This window comes from Marmota marmota, unplaced genomic scaffold (assembly GCF_001458135.2).
Source record: "Marmota marmota marmota unplaced genomic scaffold, marMar, whole genome shotgun sequence".
In the NCBI taxonomy this organism is placed as follows: domain Eukaryota; kingdom Metazoa; phylum Chordata; class Mammalia; order Rodentia; family Sciuridae; genus Marmota; species Marmota marmota.
In genome coordinates this window covers 25,861,429-25,867,743 of record NW_025999932.1, presented here as the reverse complement: position 1 = coordinate 25,867,743, position 6,315 = coordinate 25,861,429, and positions in this window count along the sequence as shown.

Sequence of the window (6,315 nt, the reverse complement as noted above, 5' to 3'; positions counted from 1 at the left end):
CTCAGAGGTCAAGAGTTTTCCCCCAGCAGGATGGAGGATGCATGGTTAGGAAGCCACATTGGAAAGGCAGGACTGCCCCATCCCACATCCTGATGTGACCTGAGCCCCAGTGTGGACCCCACCTTTTGATCCTGAGGTTGTGGGCTGCAGAGAATAAAAGGCCTTGTTTGAGAAGAGTGCAGGGGTGCCAGGTTCCAGCAACATCAAAGAATGTTCTGAGAAATGGTTGAGGCATGCAAGAGTTTGTGGTTCACAGGGTGAATGTTCCAGAGGACACAGTGAAAGGTTTGGGAAGGAGGTGGGGTGGAGGAAGGGACAAGGCTGGTCAGAGACCTGGGGAGAAGGATTGAACAATAAAGAATTCTGGCTTTGGCCTTGAGCTTCCCATGATGGAGACTCAGTGAAGTCTCTGAACATCCAAAGCTCAAGGGAGCTTCCCCTGTAAGCAATACAGATGGTCTCCAAACTACCACAGGTCTACTTACAATATTTGATGATGCAATGTTGCAAAAGTGATATGCATTCAGTAGGAATCACACTAGGAATCCTTTTCTCAGGCTAGCTTCGTGTGTCCAGGATCACAATGTTAGGCAGCAGCAGTAATCACAGCTGCCAATCAGCCCCATCATCACCAGGGAAAGAAGCAACATTCTGCAGTATGCTGCATGTCTAAGCTAGGATGTGTGGCAGGTTACACCGATGAAATGTGTCTTCAGCTTATGAAAGGTTCCTTAGGATGCACACTCTTCTTAGGTAGAGGAGATTCTGTTCTCCCTGCATGTGCATGGAAGGATGCAGGAGAGTAGACATTTCATGAAGGGGCTGAGACTTTAGGCAATAACTAAGGAACATAGCCATGCTAAAGAGGTGGATTAGACAGTTTCCCCACCACCCCCGCCACCAACCCAGTACTTAAAATAATAGTTTTCAGGCTTTAATGTGCATGCAAATAATATAGGAATCTTTTTTAAAAAGGAATAAAAATGGTAAAATGAATTTTAAAAAATAATATAGGAATCTTGATAAGAAGCAGATTGTGACTCAGGAAGCCTAAGGGGGCCTGATCTGCATTTCTGATAAGCTGATGCTACTGTTCCATGGAGCCCACATGCTGGAATAAGGTTTTGAATCCATGGTTCTAACTTTGTTGCACATTGCAATTACCCGGGGAGATTTTAAAGCTCCTCACGCCCAGGGTGCACATCAATCTGCATTTCTAGGAGTGGGATTCAGGCAGCCTTATTTTTGAAATTGCTCAGGTGATTCCAGTGTGCAGCCAAGTTTGAGAACCACTATCTGCAGACACTTGAGACACACAGAATCCAGTTGTTACTTCGAGGAAAGATTTAGCACTAGTGGTGTGGGGCCAAGTGTTCCTTGGTGGCTGCAGGTATTGGCAGGTAAGAGTAAATCAAGGCCTGGGTGCGGGGACTGTAGGGAGGAGAAGAGTGTTTGCTGCAATTAGGCCAAGGTCAGGCTGGGCTCTTGGTTAAAAACTCATGTCAACCCCAGATTGATAAGTTCAATCCTATCTGTTTAAGAAGTTGAGAAATAAAAATAAATAAATAAATGAAAACCTTGCCTGCAATTCTGGCAAAGGAGCAGGTATCTCCATGTGAGATTCCCCTGACCTGTGATGGTCTCTTAGCACATGGTGTCCACAATCAGCCTCTACCATGCTCCAATTATTCAAACCTCTTGGATGGTTCATCTCCAAAGGGGAGCCCAGCCTCAATGGCAGAGTAAACAGATGTTTCCCCAAACTCAACTGCATGATGTCTTATCAGCCTATTTAGAACTGACATTCTTATTTGACTCTGACTAACTCTTGTGTGTGCGTATTTTTGTGAGTATGTTGTGTGTGTGTGTATGTTTAAGCATATTTTTATAATCACTTTGGATGCTGGATTTGATGTCCAGAAAGAGATCACCCTAGAGGTCAATGGGCCATTTGCCTGACCATAAATTCCTTTAAAAGTCCCAATAATCCAAGGGAATGCTAACATGATGGAAGGAAACTCAGCAGAGGGCTTTCTCAAAATATCCTAGGCATCTGAACACCTCCTAATGGAAGGCCCTTCCCAACACAAGGGGAGCCTCCACGGGAGCTTGACCTTGGAGGAGCCACTAGGGCTGGGGAGCAGCTGGCAGCCTGGGTCACTTCCCACATGGTCAGTGCTATCCCTGCCTCCCTGCCCAACCCATAGGTTTCAGAGGTTACAACTACTTTCCCCCTGCATGGTACCAACAGAAAGTGTCCAGACCTGGGAGAAAGCAAGAGTGGGCATGGACATATCTTGGCCCCCAAGGAAAGACCCAAAAGACACTCCTCACCGTCACCTTGGCCAGGGCAATATGGCAGAACTATACTCACAGAGTCATAGAATATCCTTTTTAATAATAATAAAACTAATATATATCAAGCACAGTAAATGTACAGTAAAAGTGTTCTGTACCTTGTATCCAATGTCTCATCTAATACACTAATAACCCAGTAGGACAGGAGCCATTATTATCCCCCTTTACACAGAAGAGGAAAGTGAAGCTCAAAGAGCCCCCTAACTTGGCCACAGCCACACAGCAAGTTAAAACATGGTCCTCAGAGCCACATGTGTCAGACCCAAAGCCAGTGAAACCTACTTGTTTTATGGATAGCCATGGGGCATAGGCTGTGGGTCCAAGGCCACGTGTCAACCTGGAATAGGATCGAGGTGACAAACCCAAGGAAGAGGACAGTCCTTCTACAGGCTGCAATGCTCCAGGACCAGGTGAGAAACACCTGCCCCTCATGACCTTGACACAAGCTCCAGAGGAGAATTCAGCCCAATTCCCCTGTGAGTTATAAGACAGAGGCCAGCAATGGGGTTGCCCACAAAGGACAATGAACACTTTAGCAAGCCCTGAGTTTCCTACCAGGAACCAGAGACGATAAGCTAAGCAGAAATATCCCAAGTCTCAAGGGCAAGCCACAAAGGCCCCAAAGAACCACCTACCAATATTTCCAAAATCCAGGATCTTCTCCCCTTTGATGCATCCATGAGAGCCACTAGCAGGCTGGAAATCAGCGCTGGGTCCTGGGAGAGCTGCACTAGCTCAGGGGCAGCCAGCCGCCCGCAGGAGCCCTCACACCAAGCCCTGTGGCCAGGTGGCTGCCTCTCTTGAGCAAGAGCCAGGGGCAGTTAGGGAGAGCCAGAACAAAACAGGTGATACCTCCAAAAATGGATCATTGCCCCTGAGCAATGGCGAAATCACTGGTACCCATTCAAGTGGATGTCACCTCACACTTACTCCTCCTGGCCCATGTCCCCTTCATTCCTGGATTGCTTCCGTGAGGAGGGAGAGGGCATTCATGTATCTTTCTCAGGAGAGATCAGAAAGGACCAGCTGGCTCCTCCCTCCAAGGTACAAAGCTCTGAGCTTTGTGTGACTCTGAACCCCAACCTGGGCCTCTTCCCTGACGGTCAGCACATTTGTCATTTCCCCAGTGCTAATTTACCATGCATGTTTCAAAGAGCCAGCGCTGGGAGTTAGGGCCACTGGGCACTTTCCAGGGATCAGTTATTTAATGCAAAGCCAAAAAGAATTCCGTAGGTGTTTTCTAAGAGTCTGACTTTATAATTTAAGGGACAAAATTTTAGAAGAAACTTAGTTCAGAAGAAGGTAAGTTGGAAGTCAATCCTGGGATTACTCCAGCTGCCCAGCTCTGCTTCTGGGAACCATGGCTCTTAGAACAACTGCACAAGGCCTTGGGAACCTGTCAGAGTTGTATGAAGCATGTAGAAGGTGCACACACATGTACACACACTTAACACAAGCACACCCCCTCAAACACTCAAACACACATACACATGACACACACCACTCCCAATACACACACATCCAACACTCACACGTCCATAATATACTCACATGCTTACACACACACACATACACACACACACACACCAGCCCCAAGAGATTATATGTTCCCAAGGCTCCCCGGTGTATATAATGTTTCCCCAATTCAGAAGTTTGTAGATTCTCCTGTGGAGAGCTGTAGTTGAATGTGAGCATTTTGTTTCTGTTGCCTCTTAGCGTTGTTAGACGTCTGGTTCACAGTGAAGCAAGCTCAGCGTGATTCTTGGGGGGTTATCCAGTTGGGTCAGGGCTCCTCCTTCCACGGAGCCCTAAAATGGGAGATGGGGGTGAAGAGATGGGGAAACGCAGAGCTACACCATGGCTGGAGCCAGGGCCCCTTCAGCCTGATCTTCACCAGAGCAATGACACCCTCCTCTCTCGTGCCTGTTCCTTTCCTGAGTGCCTTGTGCCTCGTCAGCCTCCCAGACCAAACTCACCCACACCAGCATCAGGCTGGGTGCAGCTTTCTACCTGTGGGGTGGGAGGCACTGCCATCAGGGAGGACCCGAAATTGCGACATTGCCTCACTGGCTCATTTCCTTGTACCATGCAGGAGGAAGCCCTGACGACTCAGGGCCGTGGCAGGGCACCCTGTGTGGACACTTCCTCTTTCCCAATCTCTGTGTCACTTCACTTGGCCTATCTCCTTCCACAAGCCTCTCCTTTAAGGCCCTGGGGCCTAGGGGCCTAGTACCGTCCCCTCTTAGGAAACAACACCCCCCCTCCATCACCACCAGTACCCCATCCCCACCCCCAAACACATCCCTTCTTCTGCCTTGGAAACTCCAACGTCTCAGGTTCTGCTCAAACACACATGGAGCCTCCCCTCTGCGCAAGCTTTACCAATTTAGGATTGGAGAAAACAGAAGGCCAAAGAAGACTTGTGGGCTCGGGTCCTGGAGGAAAGTCTGCCTCAGGCTTGTCCAGAACCAGGGACCAAATGCCCTCAGGACACTCCCTGCCTGTCGCTCTGTCTCTGCGGGTCAGCTTATTTCTCTCTACCTGGCACGAGGCTCTCATGCAAGATCCACGGAGGTGGAAGGTGTTTCTGCTGACTCAAACTCCCCAGCTGACAGTCATCTCAGCAGGGGACCTCTTTAGCTGTCATCTAAGGAAGCACCCAGTCCCATATGACATGGAGAAAACAAGTTTCTCCTATAATAACATTTTGTTCCTGGACCTTACAGAATAATCTTAGGCCTGGATCAACCTTACAATCCCCAAGACACATTTTAGGGGCTGCTATCCTTTGAATCATGTCCCTAAAATGATAAATTCAAGTTCTAAGACTGGAACCTCAGAATGTGACTTTATTTGCAAACAGTAATTGTGGATGCAATTAGTTAAGAAGAAGTCATTCTGGAGTAGGGTGGGCCTTGATCCAGTATGACTCATGTTCTTATAAGAAGAAACACAGGGCAGACACTCTGGAAAACAGCCACGTGATGACAGGCAGACACCGCTGTGGTACTCTGCGAGTCACAGAACACCAAGGATTGCTGGCAACACCTGAAGCTAGCAGAAAAACGAGGGGCAAGTTCTCCCCCGGGGCCTTCAGAGAGAGCATGGTGCCCCTAAGGCCTAGCACCTTCCTCTCTTCCTGACACCTTGATTTTGGACATCAAGCTTCTAGAACTGTGATAATGAATTCCTGTAGTATACATCCTCCCAGTTTGTGGTACTCGATTACAGCAACTCCAGGAAACTAATACAACAGCCCACATCAGTGGTACCAGTTCAAACAGATTCTTTACCTCCACCAGGTCTCCCCCTAATAGAAGGCACTTGTGTTTCAACTCATCTCACCAAAATGAAAAATTGTAGGGGAGCCTGCTGTGCTCTTTCCCAGTTACTGTCACCCAAGTCAATGTCTTCTAGGAACAAGGATAGGATACCATTAGAGTCAAAACAAATCACTCAACTGCAGGCAGTGTAAATGGATTGATAAACACCACAGGCAAGAAACGGTGCGGTATCCATACGAGAAATGAGCTAATGCATGCTTGGAGACCCGGGAAGACTTTCATATTCATCAACATGCAGGGGTCCCCTGCTTTGTCCTGAAGCAAATAAAAGGGCAGGCTCTGAGCTCATTGCTGTGCTCCTGGACGTCTCTGGGAACCAAACATCTGCCATCATGCTTGTTTTGGATCTGAGTCTCTAAGACATTGATTAATTTAAGGTATTAAGGCGGTAACTATTGTTCAGAGATTCAAAATTTGCAAATGTCATCAATGGTCTAAGTAGGAGGTTGCTGTTTATATTGCAAATACAGTTGGCCAGCAAAATACAGGACACCTGATTAGATTTTAATTTCAGGCAAACAATGAATCATTTTTAGTATAAAGATTCCTTAAATACGGGCATATTTTTATTGGCCAGGCCTGGCAGCCCTACCTAACTGCAGGCTGCACTTGC